The 23,399-nt window shown below is 39.0% G+C and overlaps 37 non-coding genes and 8 pseudogenes across 37 annotated transcripts; all 45 read left to right on the forward strand.

Annotated features, from left to right (window-relative positions):
- Positions 1-1,023: 1,023 nt before the first annotated feature.
- LOC146015468 (5S ribosomal RNA) lies at positions 1,024-1,142 on the forward strand. The gene has a single exon (XR_014448389.1). It is a non-coding gene; the product is annotated as a 5S ribosomal RNA (ribosomal RNA).
- A 345-nt stretch (positions 1,143-1,487) lies between these two features.
- LOC146014124 (5S ribosomal RNA) lies at positions 1,488-1,606 on the forward strand. Its single transcript, XR_014447079.1, has one exon. It is a non-coding gene; the product is annotated as a 5S ribosomal RNA (ribosomal RNA).
- A 345-nt stretch (positions 1,607-1,951) lies between these two features.
- LOC146017425 (5S ribosomal RNA) lies at positions 1,952-2,070 on the forward strand. Its single transcript, XR_014450297.1, has one exon. It is a non-coding gene; the product is annotated as a 5S ribosomal RNA (ribosomal RNA).
- Positions 2,071-2,415: 345 nt separating this feature from the next.
- Positions 2,416-2,534, forward strand: LOC146010358 (5S ribosomal RNA; annotated as a pseudogene).
- Positions 2,535-2,880: 346 nt separating this feature from the next.
- On the forward strand, positions 2,881-2,999 carry LOC146017266 (5S ribosomal RNA). Its single transcript, XR_014450141.1, has one exon. It is a non-coding gene; the product is annotated as a 5S ribosomal RNA (ribosomal RNA).
- A 345-nt stretch (positions 3,000-3,344) lies between these two features.
- LOC146016141 (5S ribosomal RNA) lies at positions 3,345-3,463 on the forward strand. The gene has a single exon (XR_014449040.1). It is a non-coding gene; the product is annotated as a 5S ribosomal RNA (ribosomal RNA).
- A 345-nt stretch (positions 3,464-3,808) lies between these two features.
- On the forward strand, positions 3,809-3,927 carry LOC146016415 (5S ribosomal RNA). Its single transcript, XR_014449307.1, has one exon. It is a non-coding gene; the product is annotated as a 5S ribosomal RNA (ribosomal RNA).
- A 347-nt stretch (positions 3,928-4,274) lies between these two features.
- LOC146016875 (5S ribosomal RNA) lies at positions 4,275-4,393 on the forward strand. The gene has a single exon (XR_014449756.1). It is a non-coding gene; the product is annotated as a 5S ribosomal RNA (ribosomal RNA).
- A 345-nt stretch (positions 4,394-4,738) lies between these two features.
- On the forward strand, positions 4,739-4,857 carry LOC146013898 (5S ribosomal RNA). The gene has a single exon (XR_014446862.1). It is a non-coding gene; the product is annotated as a 5S ribosomal RNA (ribosomal RNA).
- A 345-nt stretch (positions 4,858-5,202) lies between these two features.
- Positions 5,203-5,321, forward strand: LOC146010664 (5S ribosomal RNA; annotated as a pseudogene).
- Positions 5,322-5,666: 345 nt separating this feature from the next.
- On the forward strand, positions 5,667-5,785 carry LOC146015947 (5S ribosomal RNA). The gene has a single exon (XR_014448854.1). It is a non-coding gene; the product is annotated as a 5S ribosomal RNA (ribosomal RNA).
- Positions 5,786-7,012: 1,227 nt separating this feature from the next.
- Positions 7,013-7,131, forward strand: LOC146015469 (5S ribosomal RNA). Its single transcript, XR_014448390.1, has one exon. It is a non-coding gene; the product is annotated as a 5S ribosomal RNA (ribosomal RNA).
- A 345-nt stretch (positions 7,132-7,476) lies between these two features.
- Positions 7,477-7,595, forward strand: LOC146013899 (5S ribosomal RNA). The gene has a single exon (XR_014446863.1). It is a non-coding gene; the product is annotated as a 5S ribosomal RNA (ribosomal RNA).
- Positions 7,596-7,940: 345 nt separating this feature from the next.
- Positions 7,941-8,059, forward strand: LOC146017426 (5S ribosomal RNA). The gene has a single exon (XR_014450298.1). It is a non-coding gene; the product is annotated as a 5S ribosomal RNA (ribosomal RNA).
- Positions 8,060-8,404: 345 nt separating this feature from the next.
- Positions 8,405-8,523, forward strand: LOC146010359 (5S ribosomal RNA; annotated as a pseudogene).
- Positions 8,524-8,869: 346 nt separating this feature from the next.
- On the forward strand, positions 8,870-8,988 carry LOC146017267 (5S ribosomal RNA). Its single transcript, XR_014450142.1, has one exon. It is a non-coding gene; the product is annotated as a 5S ribosomal RNA (ribosomal RNA).
- Positions 8,989-9,333: 345 nt separating this feature from the next.
- On the forward strand, positions 9,334-9,452 carry LOC146016330 (5S ribosomal RNA). Its single transcript, XR_014449226.1, has one exon. It is a non-coding gene; the product is annotated as a 5S ribosomal RNA (ribosomal RNA).
- Positions 9,453-9,797: 345 nt separating this feature from the next.
- On the forward strand, positions 9,798-9,916 carry LOC146016416 (5S ribosomal RNA). The gene has a single exon (XR_014449308.1). It is a non-coding gene; the product is annotated as a 5S ribosomal RNA (ribosomal RNA).
- Positions 9,917-10,262: 346 nt separating this feature from the next.
- LOC146016876 (5S ribosomal RNA) lies at positions 10,263-10,381 on the forward strand. The gene has a single exon (XR_014449757.1). It is a non-coding gene; the product is annotated as a 5S ribosomal RNA (ribosomal RNA).
- A 345-nt stretch (positions 10,382-10,726) lies between these two features.
- On the forward strand, positions 10,727-10,845 carry LOC146013900 (5S ribosomal RNA). Its single transcript, XR_014446864.1, has one exon. It is a non-coding gene; the product is annotated as a 5S ribosomal RNA (ribosomal RNA).
- Positions 10,846-11,190: 345 nt separating this feature from the next.
- On the forward strand, positions 11,191-11,309 carry LOC146010666 (5S ribosomal RNA; annotated as a pseudogene).
- A 345-nt stretch (positions 11,310-11,654) lies between these two features.
- On the forward strand, positions 11,655-11,773 carry LOC146014553 (5S ribosomal RNA). The gene has a single exon (XR_014447503.1). It is a non-coding gene; the product is annotated as a 5S ribosomal RNA (ribosomal RNA).
- Positions 11,774-12,116: 343 nt separating this feature from the next.
- Positions 12,117-12,235, forward strand: LOC146015948 (5S ribosomal RNA). The gene has a single exon (XR_014448855.1). It is a non-coding gene; the product is annotated as a 5S ribosomal RNA (ribosomal RNA).
- Positions 12,236-13,461: 1,226 nt separating this feature from the next.
- LOC146015470 (5S ribosomal RNA) lies at positions 13,462-13,580 on the forward strand. Its single transcript, XR_014448391.1, has one exon. It is a non-coding gene; the product is annotated as a 5S ribosomal RNA (ribosomal RNA).
- Positions 13,581-13,925: 345 nt separating this feature from the next.
- LOC146014125 (5S ribosomal RNA) lies at positions 13,926-14,044 on the forward strand. The gene has a single exon (XR_014447080.1). It is a non-coding gene; the product is annotated as a 5S ribosomal RNA (ribosomal RNA).
- A 345-nt stretch (positions 14,045-14,389) lies between these two features.
- Positions 14,390-14,508, forward strand: LOC146017427 (5S ribosomal RNA). Its single transcript, XR_014450299.1, has one exon. It is a non-coding gene; the product is annotated as a 5S ribosomal RNA (ribosomal RNA).
- Positions 14,509-14,853: 345 nt separating this feature from the next.
- Positions 14,854-14,972, forward strand: LOC146010360 (5S ribosomal RNA; annotated as a pseudogene).
- Positions 14,973-15,318: 346 nt separating this feature from the next.
- On the forward strand, positions 15,319-15,437 carry LOC146017268 (5S ribosomal RNA). The gene has a single exon (XR_014450143.1). It is a non-coding gene; the product is annotated as a 5S ribosomal RNA (ribosomal RNA).
- A 345-nt stretch (positions 15,438-15,782) lies between these two features.
- Positions 15,783-15,901, forward strand: LOC146016142 (5S ribosomal RNA). Its single transcript, XR_014449041.1, has one exon. It is a non-coding gene; the product is annotated as a 5S ribosomal RNA (ribosomal RNA).
- Positions 15,902-16,246: 345 nt separating this feature from the next.
- Positions 16,247-16,365, forward strand: LOC146016417 (5S ribosomal RNA). The gene has a single exon (XR_014449309.1). It is a non-coding gene; the product is annotated as a 5S ribosomal RNA (ribosomal RNA).
- A 347-nt stretch (positions 16,366-16,712) lies between these two features.
- Positions 16,713-16,831, forward strand: LOC146016877 (5S ribosomal RNA). The gene has a single exon (XR_014449758.1). It is a non-coding gene; the product is annotated as a 5S ribosomal RNA (ribosomal RNA).
- A 345-nt stretch (positions 16,832-17,176) lies between these two features.
- On the forward strand, positions 17,177-17,295 carry LOC146013902 (5S ribosomal RNA). The gene has a single exon (XR_014446866.1). It is a non-coding gene; the product is annotated as a 5S ribosomal RNA (ribosomal RNA).
- Positions 17,296-17,640: 345 nt separating this feature from the next.
- On the forward strand, positions 17,641-17,759 carry LOC146010667 (5S ribosomal RNA; annotated as a pseudogene).
- A 345-nt stretch (positions 17,760-18,104) lies between these two features.
- LOC146013903 (5S ribosomal RNA) lies at positions 18,105-18,223 on the forward strand. Its single transcript, XR_014446867.1, has one exon. It is a non-coding gene; the product is annotated as a 5S ribosomal RNA (ribosomal RNA).
- A 345-nt stretch (positions 18,224-18,568) lies between these two features.
- Positions 18,569-18,687, forward strand: LOC146010668 (5S ribosomal RNA; annotated as a pseudogene).
- Positions 18,688-19,031: 344 nt separating this feature from the next.
- Positions 19,032-19,150, forward strand: LOC146013144 (5S ribosomal RNA). The gene has a single exon (XR_014446128.1). It is a non-coding gene; the product is annotated as a 5S ribosomal RNA (ribosomal RNA).
- A 345-nt stretch (positions 19,151-19,495) lies between these two features.
- Positions 19,496-19,614, forward strand: LOC146017615 (5S ribosomal RNA). The gene has a single exon (XR_014450481.1). It is a non-coding gene; the product is annotated as a 5S ribosomal RNA (ribosomal RNA).
- Positions 19,615-19,960: 346 nt separating this feature from the next.
- On the forward strand, positions 19,961-20,079 carry LOC146016418 (5S ribosomal RNA). The gene has a single exon (XR_014449310.1). It is a non-coding gene; the product is annotated as a 5S ribosomal RNA (ribosomal RNA).
- A 346-nt stretch (positions 20,080-20,425) lies between these two features.
- LOC146016878 (5S ribosomal RNA) lies at positions 20,426-20,544 on the forward strand. Its single transcript, XR_014449759.1, has one exon. It is a non-coding gene; the product is annotated as a 5S ribosomal RNA (ribosomal RNA).
- A 345-nt stretch (positions 20,545-20,889) lies between these two features.
- Positions 20,890-21,008, forward strand: LOC146014041 (5S ribosomal RNA). Its single transcript, XR_014447000.1, has one exon. It is a non-coding gene; the product is annotated as a 5S ribosomal RNA (ribosomal RNA).
- Positions 21,009-21,353: 345 nt separating this feature from the next.
- On the forward strand, positions 21,354-21,472 carry LOC146010669 (5S ribosomal RNA; annotated as a pseudogene).
- A 345-nt stretch (positions 21,473-21,817) lies between these two features.
- LOC146013156 (5S ribosomal RNA) lies at positions 21,818-21,936 on the forward strand. The gene has a single exon (XR_014446139.1). It is a non-coding gene; the product is annotated as a 5S ribosomal RNA (ribosomal RNA).
- A 345-nt stretch (positions 21,937-22,281) lies between these two features.
- On the forward strand, positions 22,282-22,400 carry LOC146017616 (5S ribosomal RNA). The gene has a single exon (XR_014450482.1). It is a non-coding gene; the product is annotated as a 5S ribosomal RNA (ribosomal RNA).
- A 345-nt stretch (positions 22,401-22,745) lies between these two features.
- LOC146017617 (5S ribosomal RNA) lies at positions 22,746-22,864 on the forward strand. Its single transcript, XR_014450483.1, has one exon. It is a non-coding gene; the product is annotated as a 5S ribosomal RNA (ribosomal RNA).
- Positions 22,865-23,209: 345 nt separating this feature from the next.
- On the forward strand, positions 23,210-23,328 carry LOC146017618 (5S ribosomal RNA). Its single transcript, XR_014450484.1, has one exon. It is a non-coding gene; the product is annotated as a 5S ribosomal RNA (ribosomal RNA).
- The last annotated feature ends 71 nt before the right edge of the window (positions 23,329-23,399 follow it).

Raw genomic sequence — 23,399 nt, forward strand, 5'->3', positions numbered from 1 at the left:
GGTATGACAATGCTTTACTTAAAGAATAGCTTCATTACAGGTATTTGCAAATGCAGACTAACACAAGAAACATAAAATTGATTAGCTAATACTTAAACAGTAATTCTAAATCAAATCAAAATGGACACCTTTCAAGGACAGTGATCAGCCATGATTAAACCTCCTTCATAGTTACCTCCAGCCCCCCCGTGCTTGCTGGTTCTTCCTCAACTGCCTTCCTCCCTCCTTCTATCACTCTGATATTTAAACCTTTATCACATTAATTAATTAATTACTCATAAGCATTGAGTCTTATTGGAAAGCTCTGCTTTCAATCATGATGTCATAATTAACCCAACACCCAACTTCAGTGGCCTTGTGGGTCTACGCATGTGTGGCCTTGTTCCAATCTTATTCAGTTTGTGGAGACTAGATTCCTGTCCTTGCTACATTATACTGTCAACATCACATTCTTAAGCTTCTAAAACCAAAAACAATATTCTATAAGAAATCACTTTTACAGCTCTGTTCTGAATGATCAGCCATTTTAATAATATTATTATGCAAGTCATGCCTAACAAAATGGCTGCTGCTTCTAACATACAGTATTATAACTGTTTAGCGCAAAGGGAAGGCCTCATACGCAGTGAATAGTACAGTGTGCAACAAGCTAAAGTCATCTGCAGCAATAATAGCGGCAGTCAGGAAAACAGAATATAATAAAAGCATAGATTTATTGATTAGTTGATTTTCTGTATTATCAATTGCCAGCACTGACATTTGGAAGAGGTAAAACAGACACAATATCCATCACCTAAAGACTTACCACACTGTTTAGGCCCAATTCCAACTGCTTTTGGCAGCTAAACAGTGTTGAGGCTCTTTAGTAGTTTAATTTAAGACCCCCTGCTAATATCATGTCCTGTAGGTCTTTTTACATTACCAACACATGATTTTTTTCAGTAAGCCAATACAGTTAGGAAACTTTTTTATTAGCTTACCTGGTGATAGAAGTAGAAGAGGGCAAAAAAGTGCCTGTATCTCACCTACAGCCATACCACATTGGATAGGCCCAATCTCGTCTGATCTTGGAAGCTAAGCAGTGTTGGGCCTGGTTAGTACTTGGGTGGGAGACCACATGGGAACACCAGGTGCCGTAGGTTTTTTCACATTACTGGCAAATTGTTTTTATTCTCTAGCTATTTAAATTGGAAACTTTTTCTTTTTATTGCCAGCACAGACATTTGGAAGAGGTCAAACAGACACAATATCCATCACCTAAAGACTTACCACACTGTTTAGGCTCAATTCCAACTGCTTTTGGCAGCTAAACAGTGTTGAGCCTCTTTTGTAGTTTAATTTAAGACCCCCTGCTAATATCATGTCCTGTAGGTCTTTTTACATTACCAACACATGATTTTTTTCAGTAAGCCAATACAGTTAGGAAACTTTTTTATTAGCTTACCTGGTGATAGAAGTAGAAGAGGGCAAAAAAGTGCCTCTATCTCACCTACAGCCATACCACATTGGATAGGCCCAATCTCGTTTGATCTTGGAAGCTAAGCAGTGTTGGGCCTGGTTAGTACTTGGGTGGGAGACCACATGGGAACACCAGGTGCTGTAGGTTTTTTCACATTACTGGCAAATTGTTTTTATTCTCTAGCTATTTAAATTGGAAACGTTTTCTTTTTATTGCCAGCACTGACATTTGGAAGAGGTAAAACAGACACAATATCCATCACCTAAAGACTTACCACACTGTTTAGGCCCAATTCCAACTGCTTTTGGCAGCTAAACAGTGTTGAGGCTCTTTAGTAGTTTAATTTAAGACCCCCTGCTAATATCATGTCCTGTAGGTCTTTTTACATTACCAACACATGATTTTTTTAAGTAAGCCAATACAGTTAGGAAACTTTTTTATTAGCTTACCTGGTGATAGAAGTAGAAGAGGGCAAAAAAGTGCCTGTATCTCACCTACAGCCATACCACATTGGATAGGCCCAATCTTGTCTGATCTTGGAAGCTAAGCAGTGTTGGGCCTGGTTAGTACTTGGGTGGGAGACCACATGGGAACACCAGGTGCCGTAGGTTTTTTCACATTACTGGCAAATTGTTTTTATTCTCTAGCTATTTAAATTGGAAACTTTTTCTTTTTATTGCCAGCACAGACATTTGGAAGAGGTCAAACAGACACAATATCCATCACCTAAAGACTTACCACACTGTTTAGGCTCAATTCCAACTGCTTTTGGCAGCTAAACAGTGTTGAGCCTCTTTTGTAGTTTAATTTAAGACCCCCTGCTAATATCATGTCCTGTAGGTCTTTTTACATTATCAACACATGATTTTTTTCAGTAAGCCAATACAGTTAGGAAACTTTTTTATTAGCTTACCTGGTGATAGAAGTAGAAGAGGGCAAATAAGTGCATGTATCTCACCTACAGCCATACCACATTGGATAGGCCCAATCTCATCTGAACTTATAAGCTAAGCAGTGTTGGGCCTGGTTAGTACTTGGGTGGGAGACCACATGGGAACATCTGGTGCTGTAGGTTTTTTCACATTACTGGCAAATTGTTTTTATTCTCTAGCTATTTAAATTGGAAACTTTTTCTTTTTATTGCCAGCACAGACATTTGGAAGAGGTCAAACAGACACAATAGCCATCACCTAAAAGACTTACCACACTGTTTAGGCACAATTCCAACTGCTTTTGGCAGCTAAACAGTGTTGAGCCTCTTTAGTAGTTTAATTTAAGACCCCCTGCTAATATCATGTCCTGTAGGTCTTTTTACATTACCAACACATGATTTTTTTCAGTAAGCCAATACAGTTAGGAAACTTTTTTATTAGCTTACCTGGTGATAGAAGTAGAAGAGGGCAAAAAAGTGCCTGTATCTCACCTACAGCCTAACCACATTGGATAGGCCCAATCACGTCTGATCTTGGAAGCTAAGCAGTGTTGGGCCTGGTTAGTACTTGGGTGGGAGACCACATGGGAAATCCAGGTGCTGTAGGTTTTTTCACATTACTGGCAAATTGTTTTTATTCTCTAGCTATTTAAATTGGAAACTTTTTCTTTTTATTGCCAGCACTAACATTTGGAAGAGGTAAAACAGACACAATAGCCATCACCTAAAGACTTACCACACTGTTTAGGCCCAATTCCAACTGCATTTGGCAGCTAAACAGTGTTGAGGCTCTTTAGTAGTTTAATTTAAGACCCCCTGCTAATATCATGTCCTGTAGGTCTTTTTACATTACCAACACATGATTTTTTTCAGTAAGCCAATACAGTTAGGAAACTTTTGTATTAGCTTACCTGGTGATAGAAGTAGAAGAGGGCAAAAAAGTGAAGTTAACTCACCTACAGCCATACCACATTGGATAGGCCCAATCTCGTCTGATCTTGGAAGCTAAGCAGTGTTGGGCCTGGTTAGTACTGGGGTGGGAAACCACATGGGAACACCAGGTGCTGTAGGATTTTTCACATTACTGGCAAATTGTTTTTATTCTCTAGCTATTTAAATTGGAAACTTTTTCTTTTTATTGCCAGCACAGACATTTGGAAGAGGTCAAACAGACACAATAGCCATCACCTAAAGACCTACCACACTGTTTAGGCTCAATTCCAACTGCTTTTGGCAGCTAAACAGTGTTGAGCCTCTTTAGTAGTTTAATTTAAGACCCCCTGCTAATATCATGTCCTGTAGGTCTTTTTACATTACCAACACATGATTTTTTTCAGTAAGCCAATACAGTTAGGTAACTTTTTTATTAGCTTACCTGGTGATAGAAGTAGAAGAGGGCAAAAAAGTGCCTGGATCTCACCTACAGCCATACCTCATTGGATAGGCCCAATCTCGTCTGATCTTGGAAGCTAAGCAGTGTTGGGCCTGGTTAGTACTTGGGTAGGAGACCACATGGGAACACCAGGTGCTGTAGGTTTTTTCACATTACTGGCAAATTGTTTTTATTCTCCAGCTATTTAAATTGGAAACTTTTTCTTTTTATTGCCAGCACTGACATTTGGAAGAGGTAAAACAGACACAATATCCATCACCTAAAGACTTACCACACTGTTTAGGCTCAATTCCAACTGCTTTTGGCAGCTAAACAGTGTTGAGCCTCTTTTGTAGTTTAATTTAAGACCCCCTGCTAATATCATGTCCTGTAGGTCTTTTTACATTACCAACACATGATTTTTTTTTAAGTAAGCCAATACAGTTAGGAAACTTTTTTATTAGCTTACCTGGTGATAGAAGTAGAAGAGGGCAAAAAAGTGCCTATATCTCACCTACAGCCATACCACATTGGATAGGCCCAATCTCGTCTGATCTTGGAAGCTAAGCAGTGTTGGGCCTGGTTAGTACTTGGGTGGGAGACCACATGGGAACACTAGGTGCTGTAGATTTTTTCACATTACTGGCAAATTGTTTTTATTCTCTAGCTATTTAAATTGGAAACTTTTTCTTTTTATTGCAAGCACAGACATTTGGAAGAGGTCAAACAGACACAATAGCCATCACCTAAAGACTTACCACACTGTTTAGGCTCAATTCCAACTGCTTTTGGCAGCTAAACAGTGTTGAGCCTCTTTTGTAGTTTAATTTAAGACCCCCTGCTAATATCATGTCCTGTAGGTCTTTTTACATTATCAACACATGATTTTTTTCAGTAAGCCAATACAGTTAGGAAACTTTTTTATTAGCTTACCTGGTGATAGAAGTAGAAGAGGGCAAAAAAGTGCCTATATCTCACCTACAGCCATACCACATTGGATAGGCCCAATCTCGTCTGATCTTGGAAGCTAAGCAGTGTTGGGCCTGGTTAGTACTTGGGTGGGAGACCACATGGGAACACCAGGTGCTGTAGGTTTTTTCACATTACTGGCAAATTGTTTTTATTCTCTAGCTATTTAAATTGGAAACTTTTTCTTTTTATTGCCAACACTGACATTTGGAAGAGGTAAAACAGACACAATATCCATCACCTAAAGACTTACCACATTGTTTAGGCCCAATTCCAACTGCTTTTGGCAGCTAAACAGTGTTGAGGCTCTTTAGTAGTTTAATTTAAGACCCCCTGCTAATATCATGTCCTGTAGGTCTTTTTACATTACCAACACATGATTTTTTTCAGTAAGCCAATACAGTTAGGTAACTTTTTTATTAGCTTACCTGGTGATAGAAGTAGAAGAGGGCAAAAAAGTGCCTGGATCTCACCTACAGCCATACCTCATTGGATAGGCCCAATCTCGTCTGATCTTGGAAGCTAAGCAGTTTTGGGCCTGGTTAGTACTTGGGTAGGAGACCACATGGGAACACCAGGTGCTGTAGGTTTTTTCACATTACTGGCAAATTGTTTTTATTCTCTAGCTATTTAAATTGGAAACTTTTTCTTTTTATTGCCAGCACTGACATTTGGAAGAGGTAAAACAGACACAATATCCATCACCTAAAGACTTACCACACTGTTTAGGCTCAATTCCAACTGCTTTTGGCAGCTAAACAGTGTTGAGCTTCTTTTGTAGTTTAATTTAAGACCCCCTGCTAATATCATGTCCTGTAGGTCTTTTTACATTATCAACACATGATTTTTTTCAGTAAGCCAATACAGTTAGGAAACTTTTTTATTAGCTTACCTGGTGATAGAAGTAGAAGAGGGCAAAAAAGTGCCTATATCTCACCTACAGCCATACCACATTGGATAGGCCCAATCTTGTCTGATCTTGGAAGCTAAGCAGTGTTGGGCCTGGTTAGTACTTGGGTGGGAGACCACATGGGAACACCAGGTGCTGTAGGTTTTTTCACATTACTGGCAAATTGTTTTTATTCTCTAGCTATTTAAATTGGAAACGTTTTCTTTTTATTGTGATAAACCAGATATTTATCTGATAAGATTAGATATGATTGATAACCCAAACCTGTATATATATTTACTTTATTACCTTTAAATATAACGGCAACGCTGAAATGATTGCACACCCACACAACCTTGTTAGAAAAGGTATGACAATGCTTTACTTAAAGAATAGCTTCATTACAGGTATTTGCAAATGCAGACTAACACAAGAAACATAAAATTGATTAGCTAATACTTAAACAGTAATTCTAAATCAAATCAAAATGGACACCTTTCAAGGACAGTGATCAGCCATGATTAAACCTCCTTCATAGTTACCTCCAGCCCCCCCGTGCTTGCTGGTTCTTCCTCAACTGCCTTCCTCCCTCCTTCTATCACTCTGATATTTAAACCTTTATCACATTAATTAATTAATTACTCATAAGCATTGAGTCTTATTGGAAAGCTCTGCTTTCAATCATGATGTCATAATTAACCCAACACCCAACTTCAGTGGCCTTGTGGGTCTACGCATGTGTGGCCTTGTTCCAATCTTATTCAGTTTGTGGAGACTAGATTCCTGTCCTTGCTACATTATACTGTCAACATCACATTCTTAAGCTTCTAAAACCAAAAACAATATTCTATAAGAAATCACTTTTACAGCTCTGTTCTGAATGATCAGCCATTTTAATAATATTATTATGCAAGTCATGCCTAACAAAATGGCTGCTGCTTCTAACATACAGTATTATAACTGTTTAGCGCAAAGGGAAGGCCTCATACGCAGTGAATAGTACAGTGTGCAACAAGCTAAAGTCATCTGCAGCAATAATAGCGGCAGTCAGGAAAACAGAATATAATAAAAGCATAGATTTATTGATTAGTTGATTTTCTGTATTATCAATTGCCAGCACTGACATTTGGAAGAGGTAAAACAGACACAATATCCATCACCTAAAGACTTACCACACTGTTTAGGCCCAATTCCAACTGCTTTTGGCAGCTAAACAGTGTTGAGGCTCTTTAGTAGTTTAATTTAAGACCCCCTGCTAATATCATGTCCTGTAGGTCTTTTTACATTACCAACACATGATTTTTTTTTAAATAAGCCAATACAGTTAGGAAACTTTTTTATTAGCTTACCTGGTGATAGAAGTAGAAGAGGGCAAAAAAGTGCCTGTATCTCACCTACAGCCATACCACATTGGATAGGCCCAATCTCGTCTGATCTTGGAAGCTAAGCAGTGTTGGGCCTGGTTAGTACTTGGGTGGGAGACCACATGGGAACACCAGGTGCCGTAGGTTTTTTCACATTACTGGCAAATTGTTTTTATTCTCTAGCTATTTAAATTGGAAACTTTTTCTTTTTATTGCCAGCACAGACATTTGGAAGAGGTCAAACAGACACAATATCCATCACCTAAAGACTTACCACACTGTTTAGGCTCAATTCCAACTGCTTTTGGCAGCTAAACAGTGTTGAGCCTCTTTTGTAGTTTAATTTAAGACCCCCTGCTAATATCATGTCCTGTAGGTCTTTTTACATTACCAACACATGATTTTTTTCAGTAAGCCAATACAGTTAGGAAACTTTTTTATTAGCTTACCTGGTGATAGAAGTAGAAGAGGGCAAAAAAGTGCCTCTATCTCACCTACAGCCATACCACATTGGATAGGCCCAATCTCGTCTGATCTTGGAAGCTAAGCAGTGTTGGGCCTGGTTAGTACTTGGGTGGGAGACCACATGGGAACACCAGGTGCTGTAGGTTTTTTCACATTACTGGCAAATTGTTTTTATTCTCTAGCTATTTAAATTGGAAACGTTTTCTTTTTATTGCCAGCACTGACATTTGGAAGAGGTAAAACAGACACAATATCCATCACCTAAAGACTTACCACACTGTTTAGGCCCAATTCCAACTGCTTTTGGCAGCTAAACAGTGTTGAGGCTCTTTAGTAGTTTAATTTAAGACCCCCTGCTAATATCATGTCCTGTAGGTCTTTTTACATTACCAACACATGATTTTTTTAAGTAAGCCAATACAGTTAGGAAACTTTTTTATTAGCTTACCTGGTGATAGAAGTAGAAGAGGGCAAAAAAGTGCCTGTATCTCACCTACAGCCATACCACATTGGATAGGCCCAATCTTGTCTGATCTTGGAAGCTAAGCAGTGTTGGGCCTGGTTAGTACTTGGGTGGGAGACCACATGGGAACACCAGGTGCCGTAGGTTTTTTCACATTACTGGCAAATTGTTTTTATTCTCTAGCTATTTAAATTGGAAACTTTTTCTTTTTATTGCCAGCACAGACATTTGGAAGAGGTCAAACAGACACAATATCCATCACCTAAAGACTTACCACACTGTTTAGGCTCAATTCCAACTGCTTTTGGCAGCTAAACAGTGTTGAGCCTCTTTTGTAGTTTAATTTAAGACCCCCTGCTAATATCATGTCCTGTAGGTCTTTTTACATTACCAACACATGATTTTTTTCAGTAAGCCAATACAGTTAGGAAACTTTTTTATTAGCTTACCTGGTGATAGAAGTAGAAGAGGGCAAATAAGTGCATGTATCTCACCTACAGCCATACCACATTGGATAGGCCCAATCTCATCTGAACTTATAAGCTAAGCAGTGTTGGGCCTGGTTAGTACTTGGGTGGGAGACCACATGGGAACATCTGGTGCTGTAGGTTTTTTCACATTACTGGCAAATTGTTTTTATTCTCTAGCTATTTAAATTGGAAACTTTTTCTTTTTATTGCCAGCACAGACATTTGGAAGAGGTCAAACAGACACAATAGCCATCACCTAAAAGACTTACCACACTGTTTAGGCACAATTCCAACTGCTTTTGGCAGCTAAACAGTGTTGAGCCTCTTTAGTAGTTTAATTTAAGACCCCCTGCTAATATCATGTCCTGTAGGTCTTTTTACATTACCAACACATGATTTTTTTCAGTAAGCCAATACAGTTAGGAAACTTTTTTATTAGCTTACCTGGTGATAGAAGTAGAAGAGGGCAAAAAAGTGCCTGTATCTCACCTACAGCCTAACCACATTGGATAGGCCCAATCACGTCTGATCTTGGAAGCTAAGCAGTGTTGGGCCTGGTTAGTACTTGGGTGGGAGACCACATGGGAAATCCAGGTGCTGTAGGTTTTTTCACATTACTGGCAAATTGTTTTTATTCTCTAGCTATTTAAATTGGAAACTTTTTCTTTTTATTGCCAGCACTAACATTTGGAAGAGGTAAAACAGACACAATAGCCATCACCTAAAGACTTACCACACTGTTTAGGCCCAATTCCAACTGCTTTTGGCAGCTAAACAGTGTTGAGGCTCTTTAGTAGTTTAATTTAAGACCCCCTGCTAATATCATGTCCTGTAGGTCTTTTTACATTACCAACACATGATTTTTTTCAGTAAGCCAATACAGTTAGGAAACTTTTGTATTAGCTTACCTGGTGATAGAAGTAGAAGAGGGCAAAAAAGTGAAGTTAACTCACCTACAGCCATACCACATTGGATAGGCCCAATCTCGTCTGATCTTGGAAGCTAAGCAGTGTTGGGCCTGGTTAGTACTTGGGTGGGAAACCACATGGGAACACCAGGTGCTGTAGGATTTTTCACATTACTGGCAAATTGTTTTTATTCTCTAGCTATTTAAATTGGAAACTTTTTCTTTTTATTGCCAGCACAGACATTTGGAAGAGGTCAAACAGACACAATAGCCATCACCTAAAGACCTACCACACTGTTTAGGCTCAATTCCAACTGCTTTTGGCAGCTAAACAGTGTTGAGCCTCTTTAGTAGTTTAATTTAAGACCCCCTGCTAATATCATGTCCTGTAGGTCTTTTTACATTACCAACACATGATTTTTTTCAGTAAGCCAATACAGTTAGGTAACTTTTTTATTAGCTTACCTGGTGATAGAAGTAGAAGAGGGCAAAAAAGTGCCTGGATCTCACCTACAGCCATACCTCATTGGATAGGCCCAATCTCGTCTGATCTTGGAAGCTAAGCAGTGTTGGGCCTGGTTAGTACTTGGGTAGGAGACCACATGGGAACACCAGGTGCTGTAGGTTTTTTCACATTACTGGCAAATTGTTTTTATTCTCTAGCTATTTAAATTGGAAACTTTTTCTTTTTATTGCCAGCACTGACATTTGGAAGAGGTAAAACAGACACAATATCCATCACCTAAAGACTTACCACACTGTTTAGGCTCAATTCCAACTGCTTTTGGCAGCTAAACAGTGTTGAGCCTCTTTTGTAGTTTAATTTAAGACCCCCTGCTAATATCATGTCCTGTAGGTCTTTTTACATTACCAACACATGATTTTTTTTAAGTAAGCCAATACAGTTAGGAAACTTTTTTATTAGCTTACCTGGTGATAGAAGTAGAAGAGGGCAAAAAAGTGCCTATATCTCACCTACAGCCATACCACATTGGATAGGCCCAATCTCGTCTGATCTTGGAAGCTAAGCAGTGTTGGGCCTGGTTAGTACTTGGGTGGGAGACCACATGGGAACACTAGGTGCTGTAGATTTTTTCACATTACTGGCAAATTGTTTTTATTCTCTAGCTATTTAAATTGGAAACTTTTTCTTTTTATTGCAAGCACAGACATTTGGAAGAGGTCAAACAGACACAATAGCCATCACCTAAAGACTTACCAGACTGTTTAGGCTCAATTCCAACTGCTTTTGGCAGCTAAACAGTGTTGAGCCTCTTTTGTAGTTTAATTTAAGACCCCCTGCTAATATCATGTCCTGTAGGTCTTTTTACATTATCAACACATGATTTTTTTCAGTAAGCCAATACAGTTAGGAAACTTTTTTATTAGCTTACCTGGTGATAGAAGTAGAAGAGGGCAAAAAAGTGCCTATATCTCACCTACAGCCATACCACATTGGATAGGCCCAATCTCGTCTGATCTTGGAAGCTAAGCAGTGTTGGGCCTGGTTAGTACTTGGGTGGGAGACCACATGGGAACACCAGGTGCTGTAGGTTTTTTCACATTACTGGCAAATTGTTTTTATTCTCTAGCTATTTAAATTGGAAACTTTTTCTTTTTATTGCCAACACTGACATTTGGAAGAGGTAAAACAGACACAATATCCATCACCTAAAGACTTACCACATTGTTTAGGCCCAATTCCAACTGCTTTTGGCAGCTAAACAGTGTTGAGGCTCTTTAGTAGTTTAATTTAAGACCCCCTGCTAATATCATGTCCTGTAGGTCTTTTTACATTACCAACACATGATTTTTTTCAGTAAGCCAATACAGTTAGGTAACTTTTTTATTAGCTTACCTGGTGATAGAAGTAGAAGAGGGCAAAAAAGTGCCTGTATCTCACCTACAGCCATACCTCATTGGATAGGCCCAATCTCGTCTGATCTTGGAAGCTAAGCAGTTTTGGGCCTGGTTAGTACTTGGGTAGGAGACCACATGGGAACACCAGGTGCTGTAGGTTTTTTCACATTACTGGCAAATTGTTTTTATTCTCTAGCTATTTAAATTGGAAACTTTTTCTTTTTATTGCCAGCACTGACATTTGGAAGAGGTAAAACAGACACAATATCCATCACCTAAAGACTTACCACACTGTTTAGGCTCAATTCCAACTGCTTTTGGCAGCTAAACAGTGTTGAGCCTCTTTTGTAGTTTAATTTAAGACCCCCTGCTAATATCATGTCCTGTAGGTCTTTTTACATTATCAACACATGATTTTTTTCAGTAAGCCAATACAGTTAGGAAACTTTTTTATTAGCTTACCTGGTGATAGAAGTAGAAGAGGGCAAAAAAGTGCCTATATCTCACCTACAGCCATACCACATTGGATAGGCTCAATCTCGTCAGATCTTGGAAGCTAAGCAGTGTTGGGCCTGGTTAGTACTTGGGTGGGAGACCACATGGGAACACCAGGTGCTGTAGGTTTTTTCACATTACTGGCAAATTGTTTTTATTCTCTAGCTATTTAAATTGGAAACTTTTTCTTTTTATTGCCAACACTGACATTTGGAAGAGGTAAAACAGACACAATATCCATCACCTAAAGACTTACCACATTGTTTAGGCCCAATTCCAACTGCTTTTGGCAGCTAAACAGTGTTGAGGCTCTTTAGTAGTTTAATTTAAGACCCCCTGCTAATATCATGTCCTGTAGGTCTTTTTACATTACCAACACATGATTTTTTTCAGTAAGCCAATACAGTTAGGTAACTTTTTTATTAGCACCTGGTGATAGAAGTAGAAGAGGGCAAAAAAGTGCCTGTATCTCACCTACAGCCATACCACATTGGATAGGCCCAATCTTGTCTGATCTTGGAAGCTAAGCAGTGTTGGGCCTGGTTAGTACTTGGGTGGGAGACCACATGGGAACACCAGGTGCTGTAGGTTTTTTCACATTACTGGCAAATTGTTTTTATTCTCTAGCTATTTAAATTGGAAACGTTTTCTTTTTATTGTGATAAACCAGATATTTATCTGATAAGATTAGATATGATTGATAACCCAAACCTGTATATATATTTACTTTATTACCTTTAAATATAACGGCAACGCTGAAATGATTGCACACCCACACAACCTTGTTAGAAAAGGTATGACAATGCTTTACTTAAAGAATAGCTTCATTACAGGTATTTGCAAATGCAGACTAACACAAGAAACATAAAATTGATTAGCTAATACTTAAACAGTAATTCTAAATCAAATCAAAATGGACACCTTTCAAGGACAGTGATCAGCCATGATTAAACCTCCTTCATAGTTACCTCCAGCCCCCCCGTGCTTGCTGGTTCTTCCTCAACTGCCTTCCTCCCTCCTTCTATCACTCTGATATTTAAACCTTTATCACATTAATTAATTAATTACTCATAAGCATTGAGTCTTATTGGAAAGCTCTGCTTTCAATCATGATGTCATAATTAACCCAACACCCAACTTCAGTGGCCTTGTGGGTCTACGCATGTGTGGCCTTGTTCCAATCTTATTCAGTTTGTGGAGACTAGATTCCTGTCCTTGCTACATTATACTGTCAACATCACATTCTTAAGCTTCTAAAACCAAAAACAATATTCTATAAGAAATCACTTTTACAGCTCTGTTCTGAATGATCAGCCATTTTAATAATATTATTATGCAAGTCATGCCTAACAAAATGGCTGCTGCTTCTAACATACAGTATTATAACTGTTTAGCGCAAAGGGAAGGCCTCATACGCAGTGAATAGTACAGTGTGCAACAAGCTAAAGTCATCTGCAGCAATAATAGCGGCAGTCAGGAAAACAGAATATAATAAAAGCATAGATTTATTGATTAGTTGATTTTCTGTATTATCAATTGCCAGCACTGACATTTGGAAGAGGTAAAACAGACACAATATCCATCACCTAAAGACTTACCACACTGTTTAGGCCCAATTCCAACTGCTTTTGGCAGCTAAACAGTGTTGAGGCTCTTTAGTAGTTTAATTTAAGACCCCCTGCTAATATCATGTCCTGTAGGTCTTTTTACATTACCAACACATGATTTTTTTTAAGTAAGCCAATACAGTTAGGAAACTTTTTTATTAGCTTACCTGGTGATAGAAGTAGAAGAGGGCAAAAAAGTGCCTGTATCTCACCTACAGCCATACCACATTGGATAGGCCCAATCTCGTCTGATCTTGGAAGCTAAGCAGTGTTGGGCCTGGTTAGTACTTGGGTGGGAGACCACATGGGAACACCAGGTGCCGTAGGTTTTTTCACATTACTGGCAAATTGTTTTTATTCTCTAGCTATTTAAATTGGAAACTTTTTCTTTTTATTGCCAGCACAGACATTTGGAAGAGGTCAAACAGACACAATATCCATCACCTAAAGACTTACCACACTGTTTAGGCTCAATTCCAACTGCTTTTGGCAGCTAAACAGTGTTGAGCCTCTTTTGTAGTTTAATTTAAGACCCCCTGCTAATATCATGTCCTGTAGGTCTTTTTACATTACCAACACATGATTTTTTTCAGTAAGCCAATACAGTTAGGAAACTTTTTTATTAGCTTACCTGGTGATAGAAGTAGAAGAGGGCAAAAAAGTGCCTCTATCTCACCTACAGCCATACCACATTGGATAGGCCCAATCTCGTTTGATCTTGGAAGCTAAGCAGTGTTGGGCCTGGTTAGTACTTGGGTGGGAGACCACATGGGAACACCAGGTGCTGTAGGTTTTTTCACATTACTGGCAAATTGTTTTTATTCTCTAGCTATTTAAATTGGAAACGTTTTCTTTTTATTGCCAGCACTGACATTTGGAAGAGGTAAAACAGACACAATATCCATCACCTAAAGACTTACCACACTGTTTAGGCCCAATTCCAACTGCTTTTGGCAGCTAAACAGTGTTGAGGCTCTTTAGTAGTTTAATTTAAGACCCCCTGCTAATATCATGTCCTGTAGGTCTTTTTACATTACCAACACATGATTTTTTTAAGTAAGCCAATACAGTTAGGAAACTTTTTTATTAGCTTACCTGGTGATAGAAGTAGAAGAGGGCAAAAAAGTGCCTGTATCTCACCTACAGCCATACCACATTGGATAGGCCCAATCTTGTCTGATCTTGGAAGCTAAGCAGTGTTGGGCCTGGTTAGTACTTGGGTGGGAGACCACATGGGAACACCAGGTGCCGTAGGTTTTTTCACATTACTAGCAAATTGTTTTTATTCTCTAGCTATTTAAATTGGAAACTTTTTCTTTTTATTGCCAGCACAGACATTTGGAAGAGGTCAAACAGACACAATATCCATCACCTAAAGACTTACCACACTGTTTAGGCTCAATTCCAACTGCTTTTGGCAGCTAAACAGTGTTGAGCCTCTTTTGTAGTTTAATTTAAGACCCCCTGCTAATATCATGTCCTGTAGGTCTTTTTACATTATCAACACATGATTTTTTTCAGTAAGCCAATACAGTTAGGAAACTTTTTTATTAGCTTACCTGGTGATAGAAGTAGAAGAGGGCAAATAAGTGCATGTATCTCACCTACAGCCATACCACATTGGATAGGCCCAATCTCATCTGAACTTATAAGCTAAGCAGTGTTGGGCCTGGTTAGTACTTGGGTGGGAGACCACATGGGAACATCTGGTGCTGTAGGTTTTTTCACATTACTGGCAAATTGTTTTTATTCTCTAGCTATTTAAATTGGAAACTTTTTCTTTTTATTGCCAGCACAGACATTTGGAAGAGGTCAAACAGACACAATAGCCATCACCTAAAAGACTTACCACACTGTTTAGGCACAATTCCAACTGCTTTTGGCAGCTAAACAGTGTTGAGCCTCTTTAGTAGTTTAATTTAAGACCCCCTGCTAATATCATGTCCTGTAGGTCTTTTTACATTACAAACACATGATTTTTTTCAGTAAGCCAATACAGTTAGGAAACTTTTTTATTAGCTTACCTGGTGATAGAAGTAGAAGAGGGCAAAAAAGTGCCTGTATCTCACCTACAGCCTAACCACATTGGATAGGCCCAATCACGTCTGATCTTGGAAGCTAAGCAGTGTTGGGCCTGGTTAGTACTTGGGTGGGAGACCACATGGGAAATCCAGGTGCTGTAGGTTTTTTCACATTACTGGCAAATTGTTTTTATTCTCTAGCTATTTAAATTGGAAACTTTTTCTTTTTATTGCCAGCACTAACATTTGGAAGAGGTAAAACAGACACAATAGCCATCACCTAAAGACTTACCACACTGTTTAGGCCCAATTCCAACTGCATTTGGCAGCTAAACAGTGTTGAGGCTCTTTAGTAGTTTAATTTAAGACCCCCTGCTAATATCATGTCCTGTAGGTCTTTTTACATTACCAACACATGATTTTTTTCAGTAAGCCAATACAGTTAGGAAACTTTTGTATTAGCTTACCTGGTGATAGAAGTAGAAGAGGGCAAAAAAGTGAAGTTAACTCACCTACAGCCATACCACATTGGATAGGCCCAATCTCGTCTGATCTTGGAAGCTAAGCAGTGTTGGGCCTGGTTAGTACTGGGGTGGGAAACCACATGGGAACACCAGGTGCTGTAGGATTTTTCACATTACTGGCAAATTGTTTTTATTCTCTAGCTATTTAAATTGGAAACTTTTTCTTTTTATTGCCAGCACAGACATTTGGAAGAGGTCAAACAGACACAATAGCCATCACCTAAAGACCTACCACACTGTTTAGGCTCAATTCCAACTGCTTTTGGCAGCTAAACAGTGTTGAGCCTCTTTAGTAGTTTAATTTAAGACCCCCTGCTAATATCATGTCCTGTAGGTCTTTTTACATTACCAACACATGATTTTTTTCAGTAAGCCAATACAGTTAGGTAACTTTTTTATTAGCTTACCTGGTGATAGAAGTAGAAGAGGGCAAAAAAGTGCCTGGATCTCACCTACAGCCATACCTCATTGGATAGGCCCAATCTCGTCTGATCTTGGAAGCTAAGCAGTGTTGGGCCTGGTTAGTACTTGGGTAGGAGACCACATGGGAACACCAGGTGCTGTAGGTTTTTTCACATTACTGGCAAATTGTTTTTATTCTCCAGCTATTTAAATTGGAAACTTTTTCTTTTTATTGCCAGCACTGACATTTGGAAGAGGTAAAACAGACACAATATCCATCACCTAAAGACTTACCACACTGTTTAGGCTCAATTCCAACTGCTTTTGGCAGCTAAACAGTGTTGAGCCTCTTTTGTAGTTTAATTTAAGACCCCCTGCTAATATCATGTCCTGTAGGTCTTTTTACATTACCAACACATGATTTTTTTTTAAGTAAGCCAATACAGTTAGGAAACTTTTTTATTAGCTTACCTGGTGATAGAAGTAGAAGAGGGCAAAAAAGTGCCTATATCTCACCTACAGCCATACCACATTGGATAGGCCCAATCTCGTCTGATCTTGGAAGCTAAGCAGTGTTGGGCCTGGTTAGTACTTGGGTGGGAGACCACATGGGAACACTAGGTGCTGTAGATTTTTTCACATTACTGGCAAATTGTTTTTATTCTCTAGCTATTTAAATTGGAAACTTTTTCTTTTTATTGCAAGCACAGACATTTGGAAGAGGTCAAACAGACACAATAGCCATCACCTAAAGACTTACCACACTGTTTAGGCTCAATTCCAACTGCTTTTGGCAGCTAAACAGTGTTGAGCCTCTTTTGTAGTTTAATTTAAGACCCCCTGCTAATATCATGTCCTGTAGGTCTTTTTACATTATCAACACATGATTTTTTTCAGTAAGCCAATACAGTTAGGAAACTTTTTTATTAGCTTACCTGGTGATAGAAGTAGAAGAGGGCAAAAAAGTGCCTATATCTCACCTACAGCCATACCACATTGGATAGGCCCAATCTCGTCTGATCTTGGAAGCTAAGCAGTGTTGGGCCTGGTTAGTACTTGGGTGGGAGACCACATGGGAACACCAGGTGCTGTAGGTTTTTTCACATTACTGGCAAATTGTTTTTATTCTCTAGCTATTTAAATTGGAAACTTTTTCTTTTTATTGCCAACACTGACATTTGGAAGAGGTAAAACAGACACAATATCCATCACCTAAAGACTTACCACATTGTTTAGGCCCAATTCCAACTGCTTTTGGCAGCTAAACAGTGTTGAGGCTCTTTAGTAGTTTAATTTAAGACCCCCTGCTAATATCATGTCCTGTAGGTCTTTTTACATTACCAACACATGATTTTTTTCAGTAAGCCAATACAGTTAGGTAACTTTTTTATTAGCTTACCTGGTGATAGAAGTAGAAGAGGGCAAAAAAGTGCCTGGATCTCACCTACAGCCATACCTCATTGGATAGGCCCAATCTCGTCTGATCTTGGAAGCTAAGCAGTTTTGGGCCTGGTTAGTACTTGGGTAGGAGACCACATGGGAACACCAGGTGCTGTAGGTTTTTTCACATTACTGGCAAATTGTTTTTATTCTCTAGCTATTTAAATTGGAAACTTTTTCTTTTTATTGCCAGCACTGACATTTGGAAGAGGTAAAACAGACACAATATCCATCACCTAAAGACTTACCACACTGTTTAGGCTCAATTCCAACTGCTTTTGGCAGCTAAACAGTGTTGAGCTTCTTTTGTAGTTTAATTTAAGACCCCCTGCTAATATCATGTCCTGTAGGTCTTTTTACATTATCAACACATGATTTTTTTCAGTAAGCCAATACAGTTAGGAAACTTTTTTATTAGCTTACCTGGTGATAGAAGTAGAAGAGGGCAAAAAAGTGCCTATATCTCACCTACAGCCATACCACATTGGATAGGCCCAATCTCGTCTGATCTTGGAAGCTAAGCAGTGTTGGGCCTGGTTAGTACTTGGGTGGGAGACCACATGGGAACACCAGGTGCTGTAGGTTTTTTCACATTACTGGCAAATTGTTTTTATTCTCTAGCTATTCAAATTGGAAACTTTTTCTTTTTATTGCCAACACTGACATTTGGAAGAGGTAAAACAGACACAATATCCATCACCTAAAGACTTACCACATTGTTTAGGCCCAATTCCAACTGCTTTTGGCAGCTAAACAGTGTTGAGGCTCTTTAGTAGTTTAATTTAAGACCCCCTGCTAATATCATGTCCTGTAGGTCTTTTTACATTACCAACACATGATTTTTTTCAGTAAGCCAATACAGTTAGGTAACTTTTTTATTAGCTTACCTGGTGATAGAAGTAGAAGAGGGCAAAAAAGTGCCTGGATCTCACCTACAGCCATACCTCATTGGATAGGCCCAATCTCGTCTGATCTTGGAAGCTAAGCAGTTTTGGGCCTGGTTAGTACTTGGGTAGGAGACCACATGGGAACACCAGGTGCTGTAGGTTTTTTCACATTACTGGCAAATTGTTTTTATTCTCTAGCTATTTAAATTGGAAACTTTTTCTTTTTATTGCCAGCACTGACATTTGGAAGAGGTAAAACAGACACAATATCCATCACCTAAAGACTTACCACACTGTTTAGGCTCAATTCCAACTGCTTTTGGCAGCATAACAGTGTTGAGCCTCTTTTGTAGTTTAATTTAAGACCCCTGCTAATATCATGTCCTGTAGGTCTTTTTACATTACCAACACATGATTTTTTTCAGTAAGCCAATACAGTTAGGAAACTTTTGTATTAGCTTACCTGGTGATAAAAGTAGACGAGGGCAAAAAAGTGCCTATATCTCACCTACAGCCATACCACATTGGATAAGCCCAATCTCGTCTGATCTTGGAAGCTAAGCAGTGTTGGGCCTGGTTAGTACTTGGGTGGGAGACCACATGGGAACACCAGGTGCTGTAGGTTTTTTCACATTACTGGCAAATTGTTTTTATTCTCTAGCTATTTAAATTGGAAACTTTTTCTTTTTATTGCCAGCACAAACATTTGGAAGAGTTCAAACAGACACAATAGCCATCACCTAAAGACTTACCACACTGTTTAGGCCCAATTCCAACTGCTTTTGGCAGCTAAACAGTGTTGAGCCTCTTTAGTAGTTTAATTTAAGACCCCCTGCTAATATCATGTCCTGTAGGTATTTTTACATTACCAACACATGATTTTTTTCAGTAAGCCAATACAGTTAGGAAACTTTTTTATTAGCTTACCTGGTGATAGAAGTAGAAGAGGGCAAAAAAGTGCCTGTATCTCACCTACAGCCATACCACATTGGATAGGCCCAATCTCATCTGATCTTATAAGCTAAGCAGTGTTGGGCCTGGTTAGTACTTGGGTGGGAGACCACGTGGGAACACCAGGTGCTGTAGGTTTTTTTCTCATTACTGGCAAATTGTTTTTATTCTCTAGCTATTTAAATTGGAAACTTTTTCTTTTTATTGCCAGCACAGACATTTGGAAGAGGTCAAACAGACACAATAGCCATCACCTAAAGACTTACCACACTGTTTAGGCACAATTCCAACTGCTTTTGGCAGCTAAACAGTGTTGAGCCTCTTTAGTAGTTTAATTTAAGACCCCCTGCTAATATCATGTCCTGTAGGTCTTTTTACATTACCAACACATGATTTTTTTCAGTAAGCCAATACAGTTAGGTAACTTTTTTATTAGCTTACCTGGTGATAGAAGTAGAAGAGGGCAAAAAAGTGCCTGGATCTCACCTACAGCCATACCTCATTGGATAGGCCCAATCTCGTCTGATCTTGGAAGCTAAGCAGTGTTGGGCCTGGTTAGTACTTGGGTAGGAGACCACATGGGAACACCAGGTGCTGTAGGTTTTTTCACATTACTGGCAAATTGTTTTTATTCTCTAGCTATTTAAATTGGAAACTTTTTCTTTTTATTGCCAGCACTGACATTTGGAAGAGGTAAAACAGACACAATATCCATCACCTAAAGACTTACCACACTGTTTAGGCTCAATTCCAACTGCTTTTGGCAGCTAAACAGTGTTGAGCCTCTTTTGTAGTTTAATTTAAGACCCCCTGCTAATATCATGTCCTGTAGGTCTTTTTACATTACCAACACATGATTTTTTTTAAGTAAGCCAATACAGTTAGGAAACTTTTTTATTAGCTTACCTGGTGATAGAAGTAGAAGAGGGCAAAAAAGTGCCTATATCTCACCTACAGCCATACCACATTGGATAGGCCCAATCTCGTCTGATCTTGGAAGCTAAGCAGTGTTGGGCCTGGTTAGTACTTGGGTGGGAGACCACATGGGAACACTAGGTGCTGTAGATTTTTTCACATTACTGGCAAATTGTTTTTATTCTCTAGCTATTTAAATTGGAAACTTTTTCTTTTTATTGCAAGCACAGACATTTGGAAGAGGTCAAACAGACACAATAGCCATCACCTAAAGACTTACCACACTGTTTAGGCTCAATTCCAACTGCTTTTGGCAGCTAAACAGTGTTGAGCCTCTTTTGTAGTTTAATTTAAGACCCCCTGCTAATATCATGTCCTGTAGGTCTTTTTACATTATCAACACATGATTTTTTTCAGTAAGCCAATACAGTTAGGAAACTTTTTTATTAGCTTACCTGGTGATAGAAGTAGAAGAGGGCAAAAAAGTGCCTATATCTAACCTACAGCCATACCACATTGGATAGGCCCAATCTCGTCTGATCTTGGAAGCTAAGCAGTGTTGGGCCTGGTTAGTACTTTGGTGGGAGACCACATGGGAACACCAGGTGCTGTAGGTTTTTTCACATTACTGGCAAATTGTTTTTATTCTCTAGCTATTTAAATTGGAAACTTTTTCTTTTTATTGCCAACACTGACATTTGGAAGAGGTAAAACAGACACAATATCCATCACCTAAAGACTTACCACATTGTTTAGGCCCAATTCCAACTGCTTTTGGCAGCTAAACAGTGTTGAGGCTCTTTAGTAGTTTAATTTAAGACCCCCTGCTAATATCATGTCCTGTAGGTCTTTTTACATTACCAGCACATGATTTTTTTCAGTAAGCCAATACAGTTAGGTAACTTTTTTATTAGCTTACCTGGTGATAGAAGTAGAAGAGGGCAAAAAAGTGCCTGGATCTCACCTACAGCCATACCTCATTGGATAGGCCCAATCTCGTCTGATCTTGGAAGCTAAGCAGTTTTGGGCCTGGTTAGTACTTGGGTAGGAGACCACATGGGAACACCAGGTGCTGTAGGTTTTTTCACATTACTGGCAAATTGTTTTTATTCTCTAGCTATTTAAATTGGAAACTTTTTCTTTTTATTGCCAGCACTGACATTTGGAAGAGGTAAAACAGACACAATATCCATCACCTAAAGACTTACCACACTGTTTAGGCTCAATTCCAACTGCTTTTGGCAGCTAAACAGTGTTGAGCCTCTTTTGTAGTTTAATTTAAGACCCCCTGCTAATATCATGTCCTGTAGGTCTTTTTACATTACCAACACATGATTTTTTTCAGTAAGCCAATACAGTTAGGAAACTTTTGTATTAGCTTACCTGGTGATAAAAGTAGAAGAGGGCAAAAAAGTGCCTATATCTCACCTACAGCCATACCACATTGGATAAGCCCAATCTCGTCTGATCTTGGAAGCTAAGCAGTGTTGGGCCTGGTTAGTACTTGGGTGGGAGACCACATGGGAACACCAGGTGCTGTAGGTTTTTTCACATTACTGGCAAATTGTTTTTATTCTCTAGCTATTTAAATTGGAAACTTTTTCTTTTTATTGCCAGCACAAACATTTGGAAGAGTTCAAACAGACACAATAGCCATCACCTAAAGACTTACCACACTGTTTAGGCCCAATTCCAACTGCTTTTGGCAGCTAAACAGTGTTGAGCCTCTTTAGTAGTTTAATTTAAGACCCCCTGCTAATATCATGTCCTGTAGGTATTTTTACATTACCAACACATGATTTTTTTCAGTAAGCCAATACAGTTAGGAAACTTTTTTATTAGCTTACCTGGTGATAGAAGTAGAAGAGGGCAAAAAAGTGCCTGTATCTCACCTACAGCCATACCACATTGGATAGGCCCAATCTCATCTGATCTTATAAGCTAAGCAGTGTTGGGCCTGGTTAGTACTTGGGTGGGAGACCACGTGGGAACACCAGGTGCTGTAGGTTTTTTCTCATTACTGGCAAATTGTTTTTATTCTCTAGCTATTTAAATTGGAAACTTTTTCTTTTTATTGCCAGCACAGACATTTGGAAGAGGTCAAACAGACACAATAGCCATCACCTAAAGACTTACCACACTGTTTAGGCACAATTCCAACTGCTTTTGGCAGCTAAACAGTGTTGAGCCTCTTTAGTAGTTTAATTTAAGACCCCCTGCTAATATCATGTCCTGTAGGTATTTTTACATTACCAACACATGATTTTTTTCAGTAAGCCAATACAGTTAGGAAACTTTTTTATTAGCTTACCTGGTGATAGAAGTAGAAGAGGGCAAAAAAGTGGCTGTATCTCACCTACAGCCATACCACATTGGATAGGCCCAATCTCATCTGATCTTATAAGCTAAGCAGTGTTGGGCCTGGTTAGTACTTGGGTGGGAGACCACGTGGGAACACCAGGTGCTGTAGGTTTTTTCTCATTACTGGCAAATTGTTTTTATTCTCTAGCTATTTAAATTGGAAACTTTTTCTTTTTATTGCCAGCACAGACATTTGGAAGAGGTCAAACAGACACAATAGCCATCACCTAAAGACTTACCACACTGTTTAGGCACAATTCCAACTGCTTTTGGCAGCTAAACAGTGTTGAGCCTCTTTAGTAGTTTAATTTAAGACCCCCTGCTAATATCATGTCCTGTAGGTATTTTTACATTACCAACACATGATTTTTTTCAGTAAGCCAATACAGTTAGGAAACTTTTTTATTAGCTTACCTGGTGATAGAAGTAGAAGAGGGCAAAAAAGTGCCTGTATCTCACCTACAGCCATACCACATTGGATAGGCCCAATCTCATCTGATCTTATAAGCTAAGCAGTGTTGGGCCTGGTTAGTACTTGGGTGGGAGACCACGTGGGAACACCAGGTGCTGTAGGTTTTTTCTCATTACTGGCAAATTGTTTTTATTCTCTAGCTATTTAAATTGGAAACTTTTTCTTTTTATTGCCA

The sequence above is a fragment of the Crinia signifera genome, chromosome 6 (assembly GCF_055691185.1).
Source record: "Crinia signifera chromosome 6, ASM5569118v1, whole genome shotgun sequence".
NCBI lineage: Eukaryota > Metazoa > Chordata > Amphibia > Anura > Myobatrachidae > Crinia > Crinia signifera.